Source organism: Bos grunniens, chromosome 8 (assembly GCF_055505025.1).
Source record: "Bos grunniens cultivar Pamir isolate PY7600 chromosome 8, Bosgru_T2T1.0, whole genome shotgun sequence".
In the NCBI taxonomy this organism is placed as follows: Eukaryota; Metazoa; Chordata; class Mammalia; order Artiodactyla; family Bovidae; genus Bos; species Bos grunniens.
The window spans coordinates 66,571,659-66,598,146 of NC_141172.1; the positions used below are offsets into that span (position 1 = coordinate 66,571,659).

At 43.5% G+C, this 26,488-nt stretch overlaps 1 pseudogene; it reads right to left on the reverse strand.

The window, feature by feature from the left end:
• Nucleotides 1–2,338: 2,338 nt before the first annotated feature.
• LOC147367300 (enhancer of rudimentary homolog pseudogene) overlaps nt 2,339–26,488 on the reverse strand; it is a 32,133-nt pseudogene continuing 7,983 nt past the window's right edge.

Here is a 26,488-nt window from a genome sequence, read left to right on the forward strand (position 1 = left end):
CTTTTTCTTGGGGATAGTCTTGCTTCCTGTCTCCTGTACAATGTCATGAACCTCAATCCACAGTTCATCAGGCACTCTATCAGATCTAGTCCCTTAAATCTCTTTCTCACTTCCACTGTATAGTCATAAGGGATTTGATTTAGGTCATACCTGAATGGTTTCGTGGTTTTCCCTACTTTCTTCAATTTCAGTCTGAATTTGGCAATAAGAATTTCATGATTGAGCCACAGTCAGTTCCTGGTCTTGTTTTTGCTGATTATATAGAGCATCTCCATCTTTGGCTGCAAAGAATATAATCAATCTGATTTTGGTGTTGGCCATCTGGTGATGTCCATGTGTAGAGTCTTCTCTTGTGTTGTTGGAAGAGGGTGTTTTTACCAGTGTGTTCTCTTGGCAAAAGTCTATTAGCCTTTGCCCTGCTTCATTCTGGACTCCAGGGCCAAATTTGCCCCTTACTCCAAGTGTTTCTTGACTTCCTACTTTTGCATTCCAGTTCCCTATAATGAAATGGACATCTTTTTTGGGTGTTAGTTCTAGAACGTCTTGTAGGTCTTCATAGAACTGTTCAACTTCAGCTTCTTCAGCATTACTGGTTGGGGCATAGACTTGAATTACCATGATATTGAATGGTGAAGCAATTACATTCTGATAAAAAAAAAATCACAGTTTGGGGGAGGAAGTAGTTATATGAGTTTGACAAATGCATACAGTTATGTTAACCATCACCACAGTCAAGAACTAAAACATTTCTGCCACTTTTTTTAATCCACCCTTCTTCGAACTGCAGTTCCTGGAAACTGCTGATCTAATTTCTGTCTCTGTAATTCTGCTTTTTCCAGGATGTCGTATAAATGAAATTATATAATATTCAGCCTGTTGAATATGATTTCTTTTACTTAGCAGAATGCATTTGTGTTTCATCCACATTATTGTGTTTTTTTTTGTTGTTGTTAACTAGTTTTCAGTTGTGTGGATATACCACAGTTTTATCCATTCACAAGTTGATAGACAGGCTATTTCTAGTTGGAGGCATTATGAAAAAAGTCACCACAACCATTCACATACTGATTTTTGTGGAAGCATAGGTTTTTATTTCTCAGGTACACATCTAGGGTATTTACTGGGTTATATGGTAAGTGTATGTTTAACTTTGGGATTCCCAGGTGGCTCAGTGGTAAAGAATCCTCTTGCTGATACGGGAGATGTAGGTTTGATCCCTGGGTCAGGGAAAATCCCCTGGAGGAGGAAATGCCAATCCACTCCAGTATTCTTGCTGTGAAAATGTCATGGACAGAGGAGCCTGGCAGACTACAGACCATAGGGTCTCGCAAAGAGTCAGACACTACTGAGTGACTGAGCACAGACATGCACATGTTTAGCTTAGAAATTGGCAAACTATTTTCCAAAATGGCTGTACCATTTTCCAATCCCATCAGCAAGGTTGTGGGAGCTTCAGTTCTCAGATTTTTAACAGTTGATAATGTTTGCTTTTTTGGCTCAGTTTTGTGTGTTTGTTTTGAATTTTAGCTATTCTGATCAAGGTGTGTCAGTATCTCATTGAGATTTCTATCTGCATTCCTCTAAGATTTATGACATTGAACACCTTTTCATGTGCTTCTTTATATCTTATTTGATGATGTGTTTGTTCAAATATTTTGCCTACTTTTTAAATTCTTTTCTTTTTATTGTTTTGAGAGTCCTTTGTATATGACTAAAGAACATTTGTTTTTCACTAAGACTTTATCTGGAGGACATAACTAAATTGTGCCACCACCTCCACCTTAGTTTGAAGAAGGGTTAGTACAGTGAATGTTATAAAGCAAGTATGAACAGTTTGAGAGACTGGAGCCAACATTAACTGACAAAAACCAATTTCCATCTGAATCATCATAAAAATGTTTAAGTAAAAAGAAGGGGGGAAGGGGGAAAAAGTGGTTTCAGATTGAACAAGATCATCACATTTTATCTAATAAATTCAATCCTAGCTAAGGTTTACCAAGATTGAAACAGGATTGCATCTGTGCTAAGTCGCTTCAGTTGTGTCCAACTCCTTCTGACCCTACAGGCTGTAGACCGCCAGGGTATCCTGTCCGTGGGATTCTCCAGGCAAGAATACTGGAGTGGGTTGCCATGCCCTCCTCCAGGGAAATCTTCCTAACCAAGGGTTGAACCCATGTCTCTTGTGTCTCCTGCATTGGCAGGCAGGTTCTTTACCGTTAGTGCCACCTGGGAAGACCTAGGAAACAGGATTACTATAATACAAAACTTCCACTACAGCACGCTGCACACACCTGTGCTCCAAGCCCACCCCCTTCTCCCTAATGCTTCCATATTCAAACTATTCCCCAGCCTGTTTGGCCTGTCCACAAAGGAGCAGGTAGATCTCTTTGATCCAGTCTTTGTTATAAGGCTGGTATATCTGGGTATCAGCTCGGTAAACAAGGCAGCTGAGGTCTGCCAGGTCATCAATAAAATCAAACAACTGACTGATATCATATGGGATAGAGGGGCTGTTTCAGATGCTCTTCATATATTTTACAAACACCTTCCAGGCACTTATTCACAGATTCACAGTCAGCGGAAGTTCTGCCTTCTGGCCTCTTGGTAGGCCGTACCCACACAATGGCATGAGACGTCGCGACAAAGTTTCCTGCTGTCTCCACACAGGAGCTTATCTGCAGCACCACCCGCAGCCAATCCCCCGAGAGTTCTTTACAAAACCTAGATATAGAGCTTTTATCAGATATATATTTTGTAAATGATTTCACAACTGATTTTTTAAAATACAGGTTTTTTTCCTTCTCTCTTTGTTCTAATACTATTACCACTTCCTGGTATAATCATTACCACTGACTGGATTATAAAACATAAAGAAAACATTTATCACCATTTTATGGAAGAGAAAAACTGAGGCACAGGTTTGTTTTTTTTTTTAACAGACCTGCTGCTTCCACTGTAATGGACAGCTGGAGCCAGCTGTGAGATTTGATGACTAAGGAGAAAGTCTTAGAAGGTTTTTGAAACCATCATTCCCTTTAAAGGGGTGCCATTCTGTTAAGTAGGATCCAGTCAGCTTACTTCATGGAGGAGGAAACAGGTATTTGTTAAAAATCTATGATGCACCTGTGAATGATTTAGGTCAGGTGCCAGTAAACCACGGCCAGTGACCCAAATCTGGTCCTTTTTTTTTTTTTTTCTTTTTTACAGCCTGTAAACTAAAGGTTTTTGTTTTTGTCTTTCCTCCCACAAATGAACATTTGCAACTAATTTGATGACAGAAAAAGCTAATTTTGAAGCCCCAAATGAGGGAAATGCAATCCCTCCCCACCCCAATTCCATTTTATTAGTTGACATGTATTTAAACAAACAAACAAAAAAAACTGGGGCTTCCCAGGTGGTGCTAGTGGTAAAGAAGCTGCCTGCCAATGCAGAAGATGTAAGAGACGAGGGTTTGATCCCTGGGTTGGGAAGATCCTCTGAAGGCGGGCATGGCAACCCACTCCAGTATTCTTGCCTGTAGAATCCCATGGACAGAGGAGCCTGCTGGGCTATAGTCTATAGAGTCACAAAGAGTCAGACACGACTGAAGCAACTTAGCAGGCACACATGCACATTGTAAAAAGCTATATTCAAAATGTGCTATGAGAGAGATAACCAGTGTTCTCACCACAAACACATACATATACACATACACAAATTATACAAGGTTATGGACATGCTAATTAGCTTGATTGTGGTAATGATTCTTTAATGTGTACATATACCAAAACATTACTTTGTTTGCTTTACATATACACAATTTTTATTTGTCAATTATGCCTTAATAAAGTTGGAAATACTGACCTCAATTTTTATTAATTACATAGTATTAATTATTATTATCATATTTAAAATTTTGTCAACAACAAATTTGAAGAAATTTATTTTCTCTCTTCTTGTTTAAGAACCTACATAATATCCTCAATTTTATCTCTTTGCCTGCAGAGCTTCAAATATTTGGTATTTCCCTGATGGCTCAGATGGTAAAGAATCTGCCTGCAGTGCAGGAGACCAAGGTTCAATCCCTGGGTTAGAAGGGAATGGAAACCCACACCAATATGGTCACCTGGAGAAGTCCATGGACAGAAGCCAAAACATCCTCAATCTATCTCTTTGTTTGCAGAACCTCAAATATTTACTATCTGGCCATTTATAGAAAACATTTGCCAGATCAGATCAGATCAGATCAGTCGCTCAGTCCTGTCCGACTCTTTGCGACCTCATGAATCGCAGCAGGCCAGGCCTCCCTGTCCATCACCAGCTCCCGGAGTTCACCCAGACTCACGTCCATTGAGTCAGTGATGCCATCCAGCCATCTCATCCTCTGTCATCCCCTTCTCCTCCTGCCCCCAATCCCTCCAAGCATCAGTCTTTTCCAATGAGTCAACTCTTCGCATGGGGTGGCCAAAGTACTGGAGCTTCAGCTTTAGCATCATTCCTTCCAAAGAAATCCCAGGGCCGATCTCCTTCAGAATAGACTGGTTGGATCTCATTGCAGTCCAAGGGACTCTCAAGCATCTTCTCCAACACCACAGTTCAAAAGCATCAATTTTTTGGCACTCAACCTTCTTCACAGTCCAACTCTCACATCCATACATGACCACTGGAAAAACCATAGCCTTGACTAGACGAAGTTTTGTTGGCAAAGTAATGTCTCTGCTTTTCAATATGCTATCTAGGTTGGTCATAACTTTCCTTCCAAGGAGTAAGCATCTTTTAATTTCATGGCTGCAATCACCATCTGCAGTGATTTTGGAGCCCAGAAAAATAAAGTCTGACACTGTTTTCACTGTTTCCCCATCTATTTCCCATGAAGTGATGGGACCGGATGCCATGATCTTCGTTTTCTGAATGTTGAGCTTTAAGCCAACTTTTTCACTCTCCTCTTTCACTTTCATCAAGAGGCTTTTTAGTTTCTCTTCACTTTCTGCCATAAGGGTGGTGTCATCTGCATATCTGAGGTTACTGATATTTCTCCCGGCAATCTTGATTCCAGCTTGTGTTTCTTCCAGTCCAGCGTTTCTCATGATGTACTCTGCATATAAGTTAAATAAACAGGGTGACAATATACAGCCTTGATGAACTCCTTTTCCTATTTGGAACCAGTCTGTTGTTCCATGTCCAGTTCTAATTGTTGCTTCCTGACCTGCATACAGACTTCTCAAGAGGCAGATCAGGTGGTCTGGTATTCCCATCTCTTTCAGAATTTTCCACAGTTTATTGTGATCCACATGGCACCCCACTCCAGTACTTTTGCCTGGAAAATCCCATGAACGGAGGAGCTTGGTAGGCTGCAGTCCATGGGGTCGCTAGAGTCGGACACGACTGAGCAACTTCACTTTCACTTTTCACTTTCATGCATTGGAGAAGGAAATGGCAGCCCACTCCAGTGTTCTTGCCTGGAGAATCCCAGGGATGGGGAAGCCTGGTGGGCTGTCGTCTATGGGGTCCCACAGAGTCGGACACGACTGAAGTGACTTAGCAGCAGCATTGTGATCCACACAGTCAAAGGCTTTGGCATAGTCAATAAAGCAGAAATACATGTTTTTCTGGAACTCTCTTGCTTTTTCCATGATCCAGTGGATGTTGGCAATTTAATCTCTGGTTCCTCTGCCTTTTCTAAAACCAGCTTGAACATCACGAAGTTCACGGTTCACATATTGCTGAAGCCTGGCTTGGAGAATTTTGAGCATTACTTTACTAGCGTGTGAGATGAGTGCAATTGTGTGGTAGTTTGAGCATTCTTTGGCATTGCCTTTCTTTGGGATTGGAATGAAAACTGACCTTTTCCAGTCCTGTGGCCACTGCTGAGTTTTCCAAATTTGCTGGCATATTGAGTGCAGCACTTTCACAGCACCATCTTTCAGGATTTGGAATAGCTCAACTGGAATTCCATCACCTCCACTAGCTTTGTTCATAGTGATGCTCTCCAAGGCCCACTTGACTTCACATTTCAGGATGTCTGGCTCTAGGTCAGCGATCACACCATTCTGATTATCTGGGTCGTGAAGATCTTTTTTGTACAGTTCTTCTGTGTATTCTTGCCACCTCTTCTTAATATCTTCTGCTTCTGTTAGTTCCATACCATTTCTGTCCTTTATCGAGCTCATCTTTGCATGAAATGTTCCTTTGGTATCTCTGATTTTCTTGAAGAGATCCCTAGTCTTTCCCATTCTGTTGTTTTCCTCTATTTCTTTGCATTGATTGCTGAAGAAGGCTTTCTTATCTCTTCTTGCTATTCTTTGGAACTCTGCATTCAGATGTTTATATCTTTCCTTTTCTCCTTTGCTTTTTGCTTCTCTTCTTTTCACAGCTATTTGTAAGGCCTCCCCAGACAGCCATTTTGCTTTTTTGCATTTCTTTTCTATGGGAATGGTCTTGATCCCTGTCTCCTGTACAATGTCACGAACCTCATTCCATAGTTCATCAGGCACTCTATCTATCAGACCTAGGCCCTTAAATCTATTTCTCACTTCCACTGTATAATCATAAGGGATTTGATTTAGGTCATACCTGAATGGTCTAGTGGTTTTCCCTACTTTCTTCAATTTAAGTCTGAATTTGGCAATAAGGAGTTCATGATCTGAGCCACAGTCAGCTCCTAGTCTTCTTTTTGCTGACTGTATAGAGCTTCTCCATCTTTGGCTGCAAAGAATATAATCAATTTGATTTCGGTGTTGACCATCTGGTGATGTCCATGTGTAGAGTCTTCTCTTGTGTTGTTGGAAGAGGGTGTTTGTTATGGCCAGTGCATTTTCTTGGCAAAACTCTATTAGTCTGTGCCCTGCTTCATTCTGTATTCCAAGGCCAAATTTGCCTGTTACTCCAGGTGTTTCTTGACTTCCTACTTTTGCATTCCATTCCCCTATGATGAAAAGGACATCTTTTTTGGGTGTTAGTTCTAAAAGGTCTTGTAGGTCTTCATAGAACCGTTCAACTTCAGCTTCTTCAGCGTTACTGGTTGGGGCATAGACTTGGATTACTGTGATATTGAATGGTTTGCCTTGGAAACCAACAGAGATCATTCTGTCGTTTTTGAGATTGCATCCAAGTACTGCATTTCGGACTCTTTTGTTGACTATGATGGCCACTCCATTTCTTCTGAGGAATTCCTGCCCACAGTAGTAGGTATAATGGTCATCTGAGTTAAATTCACCCATTCCAGTCCATTTCAGTTCGCTGATTCCTAGAATGTTGACATTCACTTTTGCCATCTCTTGTTTGACCACTTTCAATTTGCCTTGATTCGTGGATCTGACATTCCAGGTTCCTATGCAATATTTGCCAACCTCTGATTTAAGTAGTGATAAGTTATCTTTTCTTTAACCATTACAAATGTGGCAACCTATTGGGTTGGCCAAAATTTTCGATTGGATTTGCCTATACTATCATATCAATACCCAAATGGACTTTTTGGCAAACATGATTATTTTTACAGATGAGAAAAGTGAAGACCTCTGAAAAAAATAAGTGACTTGTTAAAAGTCACCCAGCTAATAGCAATGAAACAGAGATACGTGTCTTATTTCAAAACCTGGTGTTCTTTCCAGAAGCAAATTTGTAGCAGCAATTTAGCAGAAAATGAAAAAGAACAAAAAACAATTTCTGGCAGTGAGTGGTGGGCAGGGGTGTAGTTCTTGGATCAAGACACATCTGCCCCGGCTTCCTGAACCTGCTGTTGGCCAAGCCACAGGTCTGTCCACTGGGACTAGGAACCCATCAGAATGACCTCAAGACCCTGTGGGATTCTCAAGTCACCCCAGGGAAATTCTATTTTCTTCACTCCACTTCACTTGCTGAAGTGTACATAAAAATTTTAAAGCTTTTCAGTGACAAGGTTTTATACCAAAACAAAACATGTTAGGTAAAGCCTAGAGAAGCTGATAAGCTCATGAATATGGAACTGGACATGCTGAGTTCATCTCCTATAAATAGAGGCAACTTGGGTTTTTTTAAATTTTTTTAAACAGGCTATATTGGGATCCACTATTAAATCTTCCATGAGTATTAAATGAGTTAGTATTTGCAAGATGATTAATGCATCACCTGACAAGGAGCAAGCAGTATATCAGTGTATATTAAAATTAAAATAAAAGGTTGAATAATCATGAAATCAGATCTCTACAAAAGGATTTCAAAAAAGAATAAACACACACACATATGTATAAATATATGTATATATATGTGTATGTGTGTATTGGAAACAGTGTCAGACTTTATTTTTTTGGGCTCCAAAATCACTGCAGATGGTGATTGCAGCCATGAAATTAAAAGACGCTTACTCTTTGGAAGGAAAGTTATGACCAACCTAGATAGCATATTGAAAAGCAGAGATATTACTTTTCCAACAAAGGTTCATGTAGTCAAGGCTATGGTTTTTCCAGTGGTCATGTATGGATGTGAGAGTTGGACTGTGAAAAAAGCTGAGTGCCGAAGAATGATGCTTTTGAACTGTGGTGTTGGTGAAGACTCTTGAAAGTTCCTTGGACTGCAAGGAGATCCAACCAGTCCATCCTAAAGGAGACCAGTCCTGGGTGTTCATTGGAAGGACTGATGTTGACGCTGAAACTCCAATATTTTGGCCACCTCATGCAAAGAATTGACTCATTGGAAAAGACCCTGATGCTGGGAGGGATTGGGGGCAGAAGTAGAAGGGGATGACAGAGGATGAGATGGCTGAATGGCATCACTGACTTGATGCACATGAGTTTGGCTGAACTCCGGGAGTTGGTGATGGACAGGGAGTGCTCTGGGGATGAATCAGGGCGTGCTCTGATTCATGGGGTCGCAAAGAGTCAGACATGACTGAGTGACTGAACTGAACTGAACTGATTGTTATTATTTAGTTGCTATTTCATGTCCAACTCTTTTGTGACCCTACGAACTGTAGCCCACCAGGCTCCTTCTTTCCATGAGATTTTCCAGGCAAGAATACTGGAGTAGGTTACCATTTCCTTCTCTAGAGGATCTTCCTGACCTAGGGATCAAATTCGAGTCTCTTGCATTGGTAAGTGGGTTCTTTACCACTGAGCCACCAGGGAAGCCCCTATGTATATGTATATATTTGTGTAACCAATTACTTTTGCTGTACACCCCAAACTAACACAATATTGTAAATCAACTACACTTCAATTAGAAAAAAAGAATAAAAGAAGGAAATAAAATCTCCAGAAAACATGCCTCTTCGCTTTCTGCTTGAGGGTTTTCCTGTATTAAAATGGGATCTGCAAGACAGAGGCAGAGGAAAAGAAACTGATAGCAGCTGTACTGCTTCAAAGCCTGGAAGTTCTCTGGGGAAACAGAGAAGCATAAGGAGAATGTATCCTCCCACCTCCAGCTGACAATGAACTCTCCAGCTATCCGGTCCAGGAGAATGGCCTTCACACCCTTTCATGTCAGAAGAATCAGTTTCCACATCTCTCCAGTTTCAGAAAGACTACTCCCAAGAGTGTTCCCTGCTGGTAATATTACTAAGATTTACCCTCCACCCTTCCTCTGTCTCTCTCTCACACACAGACATGTACACACACACACATATACACATACAGGGTACTCAGAACTGGGAAAGGTGTGAGGCAGACAGACGCTGTCATGTACTGTTGGTGATTAGGTATACCTGTGGCAGATTCATTTTGATATATGGCAAAACCAATACAATATTGTAAAGTTAAATAAAATAAAATTTAAAAAAAGCAATTTAGAAATTTCTATCAAGACTTCAAATACACTCTTAATCAGGATCTTCACTTTCAAATAATTGAGACAAAAAGGCTGTGTGAAGCAGAGTAGTGAGTGGGAGCTGTAGGATTTAAGGAAGAGTTTAGTCTGATATACTGATACACATGCTCAAGTTGCCTGGGACGGGTGTGGGTGCCTAGAGCCTGCAGGAAGTTTGTGGTTATGCTGAGGATCCTTCATGGGCATAGCTAGCTTCACCACGGCCTGAGATGAGATAGCAGTGATGCAGTGTGAGATGCTGCAGAGCATGGGTGGTAGGTGGTACTGACCAGGCCAACACAGTGACCTATGCTGTGACCGCTTGCTGGTCACAGGGCCAGTCTCCTGGAGTCAGGGCCAGTCTGGAGGCTGAGAGCTGGGGCTGACTCTGTCCTGGTCCATACATCATTTGACAGGCTCTGCAGCCTTCCCACTCGCTGGCAGGTCAGCTCTGAAGCTTGGCTGCCTCCATGATCTCCATCGTTCCGTTCATCACTGTGTGTTTTGAGGACCTAATACATGAGGTGGCTTGTGAGCGTAGTTGTTTCCAACGCTTTGTGATCTCATGAACTGTAGCCTGCCAGCCTCCTTTGTCCATGGGAATTCCCAGGCAAGAATATTGGAGTGGGTTGCAATTTCCTCCTCCAGGGGATTTTCTTGACCCAAGGATCGAACCCTCGTCTTCTGTGTCTCCTGCATTGCAGGCACATTCTTTACTGCTTGAGCCATCAGGGAAGCCCCCTACTACATGAGAGATGATCTTAAAAGTAAGATTCCTGTATGAATATTATGGGTTATCATCCACAGGATTTGAAACGTTTAATCTTCTTAGGTTAAATTCTCAGATGTCCTAGGCTGTCTTTAATTTTTTGGTCAGAATTCAAGATAATTCATCTTAAATCATTTTAATTTAAACAAATAAGTAATTGAAAGTTCCATTTTTAAGGAGGACTGCTGAAATAAAATATAGAACTCTGAGACCATACATTAATATTCAGAGACACACTAGGGAAATGTTTAGAATATTCATTTGTTTAACACCAAAAGGACATTCATCTACTTAACAAATAAGAGACACTTCAATCAATGAAAATTACCTCACTAAGGCTCACAGAGTCCAGCTAGCTAAACCCTTATTCTTATCTTCCGGGGTGAGGGAACTGAGGCCAATCAGCTTGCCTAAGGCCCGGCAACAGAAGTGGCAGAGCCAGGATTTGAACTCAGGTCACCCAGCATCAGTCAGCTTGCTTACCTGCCCAGCGTGGCAGCCAGTCACGGCTCAGCCTGGCACAGCATGCTGTGAATTCTCAGCTGTGCAAATGTTCCCAATCACACATGAGGACATTTAATCTCTTCTGTGATCTTCGGAGCCACTTGGGAAATGGAAGCAGAATTACAGAGATGAGTCATTCCATGTCAGCAGACAAACTGTAACGGAGTTTTTATTACTATTTTATTATTTATGTATTTGTCCAAAAAAAAAAGTCAGTGGGAAGAATAAGGCAGCAGAGCCCCCTGATGGCTGTTTCCTCATCTGGATCTTTGTGTATATGTGTGTGTGTGTCTGTGTGTTTGTGTGTGTGCCCAGCAGTGTGTTGTGAGCATGTGTATTTGTGCACTGGTCTCCCATTCTCTTATAGACACTTATGCTCTCTGAGAGTAGGGGTTGGACATAGTTTGTGTGGAATTATATTTTAGGAGTCTAGAGTCTTTATTTGTGGTGTGTGTACGTTAGTTAGTGTGTGTGTGAGAGAAAGAAGACATTGTGTGTGCTATTGAGAACGTGCCGACTGAAATAACTCTTCTGTAACCCCTGAGACCCTCAACTTCTTCATCCTACCCTTTACATTCTTCCCCCACCTCTTTTTTTTTTGTGTGTGTGTGAGATCTTAGTTCCCTAACCCGGGATCTAACCCAGGCCCTCGGTAATGAAAGCTTAGGATTCTAACCACTGGGCAACCAGGAAGTCTTCCTTTACAGTCTTTCCTTTACCAAAGGAAATGCACAATGGCCTGGACCTCTCTTTAGTCCTTAGATTCCAAAACAGGTACCTAGTTTTGACCTTAGCCAAGGACCTCTGTGGTGCCCAAACACCCTGCCTTCAAGGTCCCTCTCCCTACCCAGTTCAAGGCTGATGACGGCATCCCCCCAGTGCTTGGTTGTTGAGGAAATTAATAAGTATCTCTCAGGGAATCTCTCTGATTGAGGTATGTAGCATACATAGCTGCAGAGAGCTCAAAGGCTCTCAGACCCGTGCAGCTCAAGCTCTTCTTCCAACATGATGGGTTCCTAAGTTTGAAAATATAAACTTTGACGTCTGTCTTGCTCCCATCTGAAAGAAGAGAGAATAGGGTATTTCTGGATCTTGGGCTGGCCCCCATCTTCTCATATTCTTGCCCCTTCTCTAAAGGTGGTAGGGTCCTTTCTGGAACCCTTTCCTTGGGTTAGCATCATGGTATTACATGTAGTGGTATTACATCATGTATTACAAGTAGATTGGAGGCTCAAAGTGGTGATGCCAAGGGGTATAAGACATGGTTCCTACCCTATGGGGTCAACAAGAAGAGGTAGCAATTAGGCAAAGTCCAATAAAAATATAAGGTACTGAGTAGTTTTATTTTGGGACATATTCGCCCTCTAGAATGTGAGGTCCTATTAGTATTTATGTCTTTCTGCTACATCCTCGGTTACTGCAATGCCTGGATTACAATAGATACTAAGTAAATATTCAAAGAAAAAAAACGAATGAACCTAGAAACACCACACCTCAGTCACACTGGTCCCATTAAAATTCAACTAACATATGTTGAAAACTTCAGTTCAGTTGCTCAGTCGTGTCCAACTCTTTGCGACCCCATGAATCGCAGCACGCCAGGCCTCCCTGTCCATCGCCAAAAAAATTAAGTCTGCCACTGTTTCCACTTTTTCCCCATCTATTTCCCATGAAGTGATGGGACCAGATGCCATGATCTTCGTTTTCTGAATGTTGAGCTTTAAGCCAGCTTTTTCACTCTCTACAAGTTAAATATTATATTGGGGAAGTTTTCAAATTGAGAGCTCCTTCTAGCACATTGCCTTGCTTTTCTTTCCATTTCACTCATTTATTTTGTCTTTATCTCTTTTGTGCCGCTTCACCTTCTCCCCGCTTTCTCTCCTTAGGAGATGGCCCTCTCTCAGCCCTGTGGGCTCTACACTCAATTTTCTGGACCATCCAGAAAGGTCACTGCCTCTTAGCCCCAGATTCTAAATAGACATGCTAAGCCCAATGCTGCTTGACAGTAAGGGCCAAACAAATGTGAGCGGAACTTAGCTCTATTGCTTTCCCCTTACCAAAAATGCATTAATAAAGTTAATTAGCATTGACCTGAAAAAAAAAATCTGAACAATAACCTTCTGGCATTAGGATCAAATGCAATGAAGCACAAGCAATAAAAACTCCATTACTGTTCCCCTCTGAGCAACTGTCACTGATCCTTGGGCCGAGAGGGAGGGGACAGGCTCACATCTATCCAGGGATCTGCCTGCCTCCTCTAAGCCTCTCTGTAAGACTCTGAGCTCCAGCTGGTGTGTCAAAATGCAAGCAGGTGTGAAGGTGAGCCAAGCTGGGCCCCGGGTAGGATTGTTGTTGTTGTTCAGTCGCTAAGTCATGTCAGACTGTTTTGTGATCCCAGGGCCTGTAGCCCTCCAGGCTTCTCTGTCCATGGGATTTCCCAGGCAAGAATACTGGAGTGGGTTTCTATTTCCTTCTCCAGGGGATCTTTCCGACCAAGGGATAGAATCCCTGTCTCTTGCTTGGCAGGTGAATTCTTTACCATTAGTGCCACCTAGGAAGCCCTACAGTTAATATAGAAAATATAAGACACACAGAAATCTAGAGCTAACACAGGCTTGGTTTGGGCTATAGTCAATATATAAAAGGTCCAGAGTATGGGGAAGGCAGCAGGTCATCTAGGATGGCAGTCACATCTCTACTAGTTGAGGCTGGGGGTTGGCAGATGCTCAGGGAGTTGAGTAAGCAGGTGCCCAGGACCCTTGCCAGATACAGCAGAAACCTGGCCCAGGGGAATAAGGGTAATTCTAGACTGCATCCTCTGGCAGGCCAAGGTGACTAACTCATTGTTTCCTCTAATCAGAGTTGGTTTGGAAATTGGGCCAGGATATGTCTGTTATTGACCCCAGCTGCAAGGCAGTGACTCTCTGCCCTCCAGTGCCCTCACCCGACACTTCCAGTGATCTCATTTTATCACTGAATTTCTATACTATGCCAGGCATTGAGGATCTGGGATGTGGAGACACAAATATAAGACCCACTACTCGTCTTTTAATGGTCTTCAATCTAGTGGGATTTAGTCAAGAACCCACTGGATTTCTGTCCCCTTTTCATACTTCCCTCTGCCCTTATTCTTCATAAAACTATGAAATATCAGAGGGAGCGTTCCATGTTGATATTAGGCTACCTGAATCTCTCCAATTCATCATTCCATTCCCGAGGGCATGACTGGGAGCCGGAATGGAGGTGCTGCTGGATCAAATCCCATTCATGCCCCTCAGTTATATATACCATGTGGGGTGCCCATGACTCACAGGGCCCTGCGTGAGCCCACAGACTCAGAGAAGTAACAAGAGCTGATGCACTTGCCCTTTTGGAGTAGGTCCAGGAGGTCACTCTTTTTCAGAAGTTGCCTCAAACTGTAGAGGAAGATTTGCTCAGATGGAAGGAGGGCATGGGGAGTATGAAGGAACACAGTCCGAGAAAGTATCTTCTCTATGCAGCTCTTGAAAAAAATACATATATTGGTCCAAAAGTCACTGTAGGGAGATACCCAGAAATGACAGGAAAGATGAAGATTTAAAAGGAGAAAGACAATGCAGGGTATCTTTGATGTTGAGAGAGAGTGGGAACTTCCTGAGAACACAGGCAAATCCTTAAAATATTTAAAATAGAAATATAGTAAGTGCCCTACATACGAATGGGTTCTGTTCCAAGAGCAAGATCCTAAGCCCAATTATTTGTAAGGCTGACAGCCTGGGTACCCCACTAACACAATTGGCTATTTAGTACTATACTCTAACAGGTTTATACTTTATACACAATAATACATAACAAACACTAAAAATAAAGAAATCTTTCAGTACAGCACTTGAAAAGTACAGTAGTCCAGTACAACAGCTAGCATACAGGGGCTGGCATCGAGTGAACAGGCAAGAAGAGTTACTGACTGGAGGAGGGAGAGGAGGTGGGAGATGATAGAGCTGAAGATTCATCAGCAATAGGAGATGGAGGGCAAGCTGCGATTTTACTCACACCTGATGTTGATGGAACAACATTTCAAAGTTTCACATCTTTGAAAGTTCGCAACTAGAAGATTCATATGTGGGGGCTTACTGTATTTTGCTTATGAACTGATACTCAGTGCCACCAAAATGAAATCTGAGTACCCACAAATGCACCTTTGGAATGTGTCAACCAACAGTATGAGAAAGAGAGATCTTGGGAAACCTATTGCCTCCTTGTCTGCATCCATCTACGGTCTCAGGTCTGATCTGCCTCATTTGCAAATAGCCACCTAAGTGCTGTCTTCGCTTCTTATCCGCCTCCTACCTGGCCAGAATTGTCTTCTCAAAGCACAGATGGGGCGTCTGTTTAAGAAGACAGTAAATGTTCCCTGACATGCAAGGGTCTGCAAAAATGACCTCCACCTTGCTTTCTGCCTCCGATCCACAGACACCAGACTGGCTGTTTCTTGGTTGCTCCCTTCTCTGCCCCTCCTGAGAATGAGCTGCTCCAGCAGGACAACTCTTTTCCATTAGCCTGGAAGAATGAGAGAAAATTCCTATGGGCTTTGGAGTTATTTGCATAACGCTCTGCTTCTGGGCTACAGGCTCCTGGAATCTATAGATACTCATATTATGATAATAATATAAAATATTTACCAAGCAATTATTATTTAACTTTGCATGCAGCATCTCATTCTAATCCTTAAGTTAGGCAATATGATTATCTTTTTTTTTTAATAGAGAAAGAGTCTGAAGGAGGGACACACAGCAGCAGGAGCAGAGTCTAGGCAAGTTGACTTTTGGGTCTAAGCTATTTCTGATCTTTGGAACTGCCGAGTTCACAGGGGGTCTCCAGGCACAAAGCAGGCCAGTCAGAGTTTGCAGACTGAAACAATAGGTGAACAAGAGAATAAGGGCAGGGTAAAGGAGTAAGCAATTCCAGGAAGGTAAGCCTACAGATTGGGCTGGGAATGAAACTTCAGAAAGTGTGCTCACTCCTGCTCTCTTGATCAACTGGTCGACCTTGGAGGAGGTAGCATCTAACAGGAGAGCCCCAGAGGTGCCAGGGAGACCCCCTATCCCCCCCAAAACCTCCCTTAGCTGCTTGATGGTGCCTGAAATTGTACCATTACAGCCTAATTCCTTTAGCTTAGGCTGCAATTCCCCTGTTAAAATGCAAATACTCCTGGGAGAGGCAAGTTATTAAACTTTATTAGTGTTTTATATCCCATGGTGGATTTATTGATCAGATCCTTTTCTTTAGAAATGGCTGGGGTAAGGGAGAAAGATGGAGACCATATAAATGTCCCAGGTTCCAGGGAATGGGGTCACTTGGAAGGTGAGGGGTGGGGGAAGCAGGGATTGAAGGAGGAATCATGAGAGCTGGGAAACCTGGAAGCAAACTTTTGTCCTACGCATGGCAATAAAAGGCCAGTAGCTTGTGTCTTTGAATGCACTGGGTGGGGAAAGGCTCACAGGCTCCATCATCAGAAGGGCCAAGTTAGTGCGTCAAGATGCAGTTCTAACTCATTGTAGGAGCCTTCCCAGCCTCTGTCTTATCTGAGAGAATAGCATCACTGGCAGCGCTGTAACCACTGCCAACAGTTTTTGCAAGTGCCCTGTGGACATCCTGATGACTTCCTGTGTGGTGTTCCTGGAAGTCCTTCCCACCCATTCAGTCCAGTGGCAGAGCCCTGAGCCACTCCCCTTCCAGTGTGATGCTGCTCACTTGCAGCATTACTCTGGCTCCTTTGGCCTGGAGGTATGCCTCAGCTTCATTCTCTACCCTGCACAGACCTTTCTCTGAAGCCCTTCATCTTCTACCCACTGCCTGGACTGCAGTCAGAAATGGAGTATAAAAGAGACAGAGCAGGGAGACACAGAGAGAGAGAGACAAAGGGAGAGACAGAGAGAGACAGAGACAGACTGAGAGGGAGAGACAGAGAGAGAGAGAGAGAGAGAGAGACCTAGAGAGAGACAGATACAGAGACAGAGAGACTGAGAGACAGAGCAACCGAGAGTGAGAGAGAGAAAGAGACAGAGAGAGAGACAAAGACAGAGAGAGACACACACAGATACAGAGTCAGAGACAGAGAGAGACAGAGATGGGGGAAACAGAGACAGACAGACTGAGAGAGAGAGAAGTAGACAGAGGGACAGAGAGAGAGAGAGACAGACAGAGAGGCACACACACACACACAGAGACAAAGACAGAGAGACTGAGAGAGAGAGAGAGAGACCAAGAGAGAGAGAAACAGAGAGACAGAGAGACTCAGAGAGAGGGAGACAAAGGAGAGAGACAGAGACCCTTTCTTAAAGACTTGTCAGGGTTTCTAGAACAGTATTATTTTACATGTTTTCAAAATCCTTTTTTTCTGCCTTCAGATTCATGAGATGCCCTTTATCACTTCAGTGAAATATTTAAAACAAAAATAAGAGAGGAAGCCTGAAGATTTCGGCCTCCAGTTCTCTGGAATCAGCCCACACAGGCATACTCCCTAATCTTCACCCACCTCCTTGTCTTGGAGACCCCAGCAGCTGTAGTCTGCCACACAATTCTGATATTTAAAAATTAGGCAAAACTGTACCTGGGACTGTATTTCTATTCGATATATCGTGTTTATCCACCTGATGGAAAATCAGCCTGGAAATCTACCACATGGAATACATTTTTTGTTGTTCAGTGATTCATTGCAGTTCAGTGATTCAATGATTCATGTGCCTTACTTTTGAAATGGAAGTAGCACACATCGGCATTTTAAACAGAAAAGAATGTGGGTGTGATACTTAGTAGTTGCAATGAGACAGAAGTTGCCATGAGGGGTGGGTGATTTAGTAAATTTGACTGGGGGACAGGAGACCTGGCTTCTGAATGAGGTCTGACTCTAATAAACTGTGCAGCCTCAGGCTTCAACAATTCCTTCTGTTATTCATTCAACAATTATTTATTGTGTCGGCTCTGTTATGAGACTTCATGCCAATCTAAAAAGGGAGGCGATGCATTAAATGCCTTCTTCCCAGTCTAAGATTCTGGGGAACTTTTAATAAGCAATGAAAATCTTGGATGTTCACTAAGAATGATGGACAAGGATTTTCTTCTCACTTCTCGAAGATCTAATGAATTTTCCAAATGTGAAGGTCATAAGAACCTCAAGCAGGTGGCAGGGTGGTAAATCTTGCCCTCCTCATTTTGCAGTGTGGGAGTGCCAGAGGGTCTGGGTTCTTTATAATTCACCTGATAGAGTCAAATAAATTTTACTTCTTTCCCAGTGGATTTTATTTTTCTTGATCTGAAGGCAAATGATTCTGTCACAGGGATTGGTCCTAGAAAGAAAAGCCCAGGTGGCACCCTGTCAAGCCCATTCTTCCAGACCCTTCTCTCTCCTCCTTTGCTACTTCTTCCTTGGGAAGGTTGGAATCTCTACACTAGCAGGCACTGCCCTAGGTTTTAGGGCTATTATAGCCTCTGTCCTTGAGAAAAGTGAACATGTTAGTTGCTCAGTCATGTCTGACTCTTTGCGACCCCATGGACTGTAGCCCACCAGGTTCCTCTTTCCATGGAATTCTCCAGGCAAGAATACTAAAGTGGCTAGCCATTTGCTTCTCCTGGGGATCTTCCTGACCCAGGGATTGAACAAGGGTCTCCTGCAATGCAGGCAGATTCTTTACCATCTGAGACACCAGGGACTCATAGCCTAAGTTGGAGAACTGTAAATGATAGACAGATATAGTGGGAAGAGGAATACTTTGGAACTTGAAAGGATTCAAGAAAGCTTTTTCTTAGAAACAGCACTTGAGTTTAACCCTGAGAAATAAATGTGATATATAGGCAGATAAGGTAAAAATGGTGCTCTAGGGTGATGAAATAGCACAAGCAAAGGCCCTGGGGTGGCAGCGTATGAGAGGCAGTACGGAAGGAGGCCAGTTACATGGGATGGAGCATCACACAACGAGGCAGGGCCCCTGGCCAGGATAACCTCCAGGAGGCTTGGAGATGCCAATGAGACTCTAAAGCAGGGATATGGCTTGGTCCTCCCTCTATTCTCCCTAAATGTTCTTCTGTCACCAAGCAGCCTCCCATGCATTGATACCAGAACTAGCTCTCATCTGTCCCCGCCCCCTCATCAAATCTGCACCCTTTGTCCCATTCCTTTATGGAAATTCTCTCCTTTTGCTTCCTTCATTGCTTTTCAAGAAGACTCACTAATCCAACTTGATAATAGTTTAATGAACAAACTCTCCATTTAACAGAAAAAAATACAAAATCAAAAGGAACCTAAAATGAACAGTGGACTTTCAGACACTGAGATCATTTAGAGAAGGATATATATATATATATATATATTTTTTTTTTTTTAGGAAGGGGCACCTACACAATATCTAGAGTGTGTGTAGGCCTGCAGTGGTGGTCATGTGTGCATGCTCAGTTGTTCAGTAATGTCTGACTCTTGTGATCCTGTGGACTGTAGCCTGCCAGGCTTCTCTGTCTGTGGGATTTCCCAGGCAAGAACACTGGAGTGGGTTGCCATTTTCCTTCTCCAGGGGGTCTTCCCCACCCAGAGTTTGAACCTGAGTCTCATGCATTGCAAGCAGATTCTTTACCACTGAGCCACCTGAAAAGCCCATAGTGGTGGTCACTATCCACCCATCTGCTTCCTGCAGGACCACTATAAACCAACGACTTGCTCTAATTCAGTGTGACAGGGGCTGATGGGTCTGAAATGACATTAAGCTGAGTTGGCAACATTTCTGGATTTCTCCTCCATTGAACTACCTGGCTCTCACCATTATTCTAGCTACAGGGCCTCTGTTTATGAAAAGAGCTCACAGCAGCCATCATCACAAAGAATGGCAAATAGTGTGGCTTGAGGAAACAAGTCTGCTATTCAAATGCCAGAGGATTTTAAAAATATAGTAATAGGCATCTTTGGGGCTGAGGTTTGTGTTTCTCTAAATCTGAGGGGATTTACAGAAAAAATAGGTATTTCAGCTTTTCTGAGAAATGGGTAGAATGCCTTGGGAAAATGGTCCAATACAAAAAAATAAGACAATCACAGAGTAGATGGCTCAAAGACGGACTTTGTTTGGATCCAATTCTAAGTGTCACAGGTGTTGAGAGGGGCAAAGAGGCGGTACTGGTGCAGTCTAGGAAGGTTACCTGGAGAAAATGTGCTTTAAGCTGCGTTGAAACTGTGAGATCTTTCTTTATTCATGCTTGTGTGCATTTCTGTGCCTGCTGGGTTGGACCTGCTTCCTGCTCTCAGGGGGCTGGAGTCTTAACTGCTGCAGAACTGCCAATATGTAGATTATGGAGTCAGATAGAGTTTGCTCACTGTGACCTCAGGCAAAGTACACTAACCTATAAAATCAGTCTCTTCCTCCAGAAAATAAGATTGACAAACTATTTACCTTATTTACCTCATGTAAAGATGAAAAAGAGGTAAATATATTTGTAAATAACATTGAGAATGTTGAAAGTGAAAGTGTCAGCTGCTTAGTTGTCCCCGACTCTTTGCAACCCCATGGACTGTAGCCCACCAGACTCCTCCGTCTATAGGATTCTCCAGGCAAGAGTATTGGAGTAGGTAGCCATTCCCTTCTCCAGGGGATCTTCAAAACCCAGGGATTATGCCTGGATTCTTTAACATCTAAGCTACCAGGGAAGCCCAAAAATGTTGAAACCTCTTACTAAAAACACTGAATTCCATACCAATGATGCTGGTCCATCTACTAGAATGACTCAAGCCTGAGTGGTCTTGCAGAGACCTGAGTGTGGGGATCCACTTACCAAGACTGTCTCTGCCTTAGCCCACAGGGTTTTCTGGGACCCTCTTTGCCTCTCTGTACCCCAATTACCACAGCCACCTTGGCACCCTCTGCTGCTGATGCTGGTGGAAACTTCATTCTCTAACCCCATTCCTTAGGCACTATGAAAATGAAAATGGCAACATTAATTCCCAAATGACCAATAAAGCTACAGCTGTGGTCTCTGTTCCCGTTTTAGGAGGCTAAACCTTCAGCTGTACAACCCCCATATATCCAGACTTTCAAAAGTCCCATCCCTGTGAACATTGAGAGTATCCATACTCAGCATCCCCATTACATGAAATGAAACTAACTTATTGAAAAGTTGCTTGCCAAGTACAAGTATATTATCTCTGATATTCATCACCACAATCCTCCGAGGCAAGGGTCATTAACCCCACTTTTATAGATGAAAAATGGATACTGTAAAAGATTAAGTGACTTCCCCAAGTTCACATTGAAACCAGCAGAGCCAGGAACTCATTCTGATCTGAAGTGGTACAAGCATTATTTTTCCGATGGTGTGTCTGACTTGGAGTTGCAGAAACATGCTCACAATAGTCAGTTGGGAGAGAATGCTGTTAACCTGAAACAGAAACATGCTCATGCACATCAAATCTTCATGGAAGGTGGGTTATTCTAAGCGTGTGTACAGATGAGCAAATGGATAGCTATTTTATCATAATTGCATATATATAATCCCTTGCATATGCATTATTCCACCTGGTCACTTGTCACATGCCCACCCACAGATGTCTATTAGAGAAAATGTGCCAGTAATAAGATGGAAAATATTCCCCAGACACTGAGCTTTGCTCAGTGGTTTAGGGTAGGAATTAGTGGGAGAGGAGATTCTGCCACTTAAGATTGTACCAAACTGTAATTCCCTTGAAACTGGTTGTTCCAGCAGCCCTTAAAGACTTGTGGCTGTCCTTTGGCTCTGCCTTAAGCTGTCCACTTTAAAAAAATCACTTTATCATATCTCCTTGTAATTGTATTTGCCTAAGCACTGCACTTGAAAGTCCCCTTAAATTAAAAGCTTTAAAAATGACCTCTCTGAACAGCAGAACACTGGGGAGGAGGGATGGGGAGCCCCACAAGGGTTTCCTGGCCTCTGGGTTATAGATCACTAGTTTTACTTTTTTAGCTGGAGATGTGGGTCACAGCCAGTGATGGGGATGAACTCAGCTTATCTTCCACAGAAGGTCAACATCCAGTGTTTCTCGTGATTTCCAAAGCATGACATGCACATCCCAGTCAGATGACTTTTCTGAGATCGGGTGCTGGGGATGTTAATCCTCTGGTTTCATTTCTAGACCCAACTATGTCATGGCTCCCTGTAATCAATCTCTAGACACAAGAAATATGCTCTTGGTGTGTGTTTGTGTGCATGTTACTTCATCATGTCTGACTCTTTTGTGACCCTATGGACTGTAGCCCACCAGGCTCCTCTGTCCAAGGGGATTCTCCAGGAAAGAATACTGGAGTGATGCTCTTGGTACATTATCTGAAAGAGATAAAAAAGGCTGGTGTTCTCCCAACAATTCCTATGAATGGGGAATACAGGATGAGCAGAATGGCAGAGTATTAACAATGTCTGAGAATTCGGAAGAACCATGATAGATTAGATTGTTGGTCCCAATTCTTCACCCTTCCTGGGAACCACACTCTTGCCTCATTGTGGGAAAGACACACTTCCTTATCCTTTGACTTGTGGTACAATCAAGGGATTTGCATTGAACAAAAGTCAGTAGATATGAACAGGGTCTTGGAATGTACTTGAGCAGTGGGGCTTGCTTTCTGCCACCTCCTTAAGAAAAGCATGCCCTGGCTAGCTCACTAGCAGGGAAAGGGTCAGTGATGCATGGACCAGAGCCACTCAAGCCCACCCTACTAAGGGGAGCTGCCCAGTGAGCCTGAAGACCCATAAGTGAGAGATGGTTGCTGCTGCTGCTGCTGCTAAGTCACTTCAGTCATGTCCGACTCTGTGCAACCCCATAGACTCCAGCCCACCAGGCTCCCCTGTCCCTGGGATTCACCAGGCAAGAGTACTGGAGTGGGTTGCCATTGCCTTCTCCAATGCATGAAAGTGAAAAGCGAAAGTGAAGTGGCTCAGTTGTGTCTGACTCTTAGCGACCCCATGGACTGCAGCCCACCAGGCTCCCCCATCCATGGGATTTTCCAGGCAAGAGTACTGGAGTGGGGTGCCATTGCCTTCTCCTGAGAGATGGTTACTTACTGTTATTTGACGCTGATATTTTGTGGCTGGTTGTTATAGCATCATTGTGGCAATGCCAAACTAATATAAGAACTTATTTTCATGGCTATTAAATTCTCCCTCTGCAGGTCCCTCCCTCACTCACAGAGGATTTATAAGATCTGCTACCAGCCAGCACATTGGTAGGCTCTGTGGAGATGCAGGAGAAGTGGAAAATAACCCCCCTGCCTGCCCTCAGAGATATCACTGTTTACATAGGGGTGATAAAACAAATATCACAGCTCAAGATGGCATTGCACTGTAGCTAAATCGTAGTCATTACAATGGGGAGAACCAAACCAGTTGCCAAGTGATCTTGTCAGGGGTTTAGATTTCTATGCCCCACCTTTTGTGTCCTGTACAAGTGTGTGCATGTGTGCTGTTGTTCAGTTGTGATCCAAGGACTGTAGCCCACCCCCATGGGCCCCATGGACTGTAGCCTACCAGGCTCCTCTGTCCATGGGATTTTCCAGGCAAGAATATGGGAATGGGTTGTCATGCCTTCCTCCAGGGGATCTTCCCTATCCAGGGTTTAAACTGACATCTCTTGTGCCTCCTGCATTGGCAGGCAGATTCTTTACCACTGAGCCACCCGGGAAGCAACATTTGCATATATGCTGACTCTGAAAAGATGTGGTAAATAATAATATAACTCAATATTTGCCATAGACTCTCATACCCGTTCACATTTGTGTATGACATGCAGAATGGCCACGAGGAAGGGACGTGTTGTTTATTGTTAGCCATGATTTTTTATTGCAGGTCTTAAAAACAAAAACGAGATATCTGAAACAGAGAGATGTTCACCATTGTCATGGTCATGGTCAAGCTGTGATGGAAGGAGCTGGAGTTGGTGTGGCTCTGGAAGCCATGTTCCTTTTTGTCCACTATCTGGCCACCCTTCCTCTGTCCAGAGGCCACATGGCATGGCTGTAGTGGCTCAGCATTGGAGAGATGAGACTGGTGTGCCTTCCATCTCTGTTGCTTACTAGCTATGTGACTTCAGGTGTGTTTTCCATTCTCTCTTATGTTCCAGGTTCACAGCTTTAAAATGGGCATACTTACAATGACTGAAAGGTATCATCAAGATTAGAGATAATTCATCTTTCATGGGCTGAAGTGTATCTTCTCCAAATTTGTATGTTAAAGTCCTAACCCCCCTCTTCCCCGCCCCAATCCAGTATCTTAAAATGTTACTTTTGAGAGATCCTTCTAAGAGGTGATTCAATTAAAAGGAGGTCCGTCATGGGTCCTAGTCCACACAACTCACATCCTTATAAGAGGAAGTTTGGACATAGACAGACAGAAAGAGGACCATGCGAGGACACAGGGAGAAGTCAGCCAGCTGTAAGTCAATAAGAGAGGCCTCAGGAGCAACCAACCCTTAGCACCCCTTGACCTCCCAGCCTGCAGAATTGTAAGAAAATACATTTCTGTTGTTGAAGCCACCTAGCCTGTGCTACTTTGTCAGGGCAGCCCTACTGAACTAACACAGTATCTGAGAGTCAGAGACAAGATGGCGGAATAGAGGACCTTGAGCTCACCTTCTCTGACTAGAACTCAAAATTCACAACTAATTGCTGAACAAACACTAATAAAAAAATTACTAGACCCTACAAAAAAGATATTCTACATCCAAAGACGTAAAAACCTTGACAAGATGGTAGGAGGGGTACACTCATGATGTAATACAATGTCTGAAACTCCAACATACTTGGAATCAACACCCAGTCGAGAGTGATCTCTGCAGATTCAGCAAACTGACCTCCTCTCCTCTTGTTTTTCTCTATTGTCTTTTCCTCCTTCCCTCCTCTCCCTTCTCTCTCTCCTTTCTTCCATTTGTCCTTCTCCTTATTTCTTTGCTTCACTTAAAATACACAGACTGCTAGCCTCTCAGTTTGAAGAAGGAGGCTCGGTGGTAGGGAAGCAGTCCAAGCAGCATTTATGTTCATGTAAAAATTCCATGAACAGAGGATCCTGGTGGGCTACAGTCCATGAGGTCACACAGAGTCAGACATGGCTGCACGCTTCACTGGGGCTTTCCTGAGGGCTCAGACAGTAAAGAATCTGTCTACAAGGCAGTAGGGCTGGGTTTGATCCCTGGGTCAGGAAGACCCCCTGGAGAAGAAAATGGCAACCCACTGCAGTATTCTTGCCTGGAGAATCCCATGAACAGAGGAGCCTGGCGGGCTACAGTCCATGGGGTCACAAAGAGTTGGACATGACTGAGCGACTAACACTTTCAAAAGGGAAAAGAAAGAATCTGGCACTTTCCTGGGCTGGCTCGACTCACAGAAGAGTAGCAATCAGGTGAGATACCCAGATACTCATGGCACAGTCTGCTTTTAGGATTATGGAGTTTAATGAATTGGATATCACAAAAATAGGGGCCCTGGAGATTGCAATAGCTCATGATTATCTTCTACTTAACCAAAAAGCAAGGAGTTGATATGGAGGGAGATACTTCATCCTAATTTATCCCACAGTTTTAGGGCTGGATTTCTGTTCTGGAAATGTCTTTTGGGCTGTGGTCCCCATGATCTAAATCTATCCATCCAAAGCTAGGGAGGACCAGCAGGCAGCCCAGGACGCCAGTGGGAGAGCTGCCCAGTCATCCTGTAGCTTTTCCCAGGGGTAGTTATAACAGTCTTTGGCAACCGACTTCCCTTCCCAAAAAGATGTTTTCCCTGTCCAGAATAATGAGTGTAATCAGACTTGCTGGCAAAACCATTCTGAGATTTCTTGGATGAGAGGCTCTGTGTAAACCCAGGGCACGGTTGTTTTCATACCTGGCTGGTGGGCTATGGGAGAAGAGAAATGGAAAGCAAAGCAAGAATGCCTCCCTGGCAGCTTGTCCCCGAGCCTCTCAATCACACCCTGACGTTGCAAAGCCGCTCACAAACCGAGAAGTCACGGAGATTGGTGTGAAAACAGAGGACCAGGCAAGCAGGCTGCAGAGAGAGGATGTGGGAAATAAGTAGGGGGTTGGAAGATCAGGCGAGAGGACATTCACACGAAGGAGAGTGGACCCAGTGGAGGGTCCTCTGCTGAACTCCTCTGCTGCTCATTTCTTCACCTTCAAAATGAGCAAATGAGCCTGCCTGTCATTTCTGGGACTCGGACTACAGACTTTCCAGAATTCTCATTAACAAATACAGATGGAGTCCAGGTCAGAAGTCAGGAGAAGGGATAACAGGATGAGGGTGAGAGAGTCTAAATGGAGGTGAGGATGCATGCGGGAGGAGATGAGGACAGGAAAGGAGGGAGGAAGGGGAAGCAGAGAGAAAGGCAAGCAAGGGGTTTCCCTGGCCCCAGAGTCAGAGCTCGATCCAGCGATCAGCAAAGGGCAACTTCCTAATGAGGCTTTGTCACCTTCCGGATGACTTTTAAGCA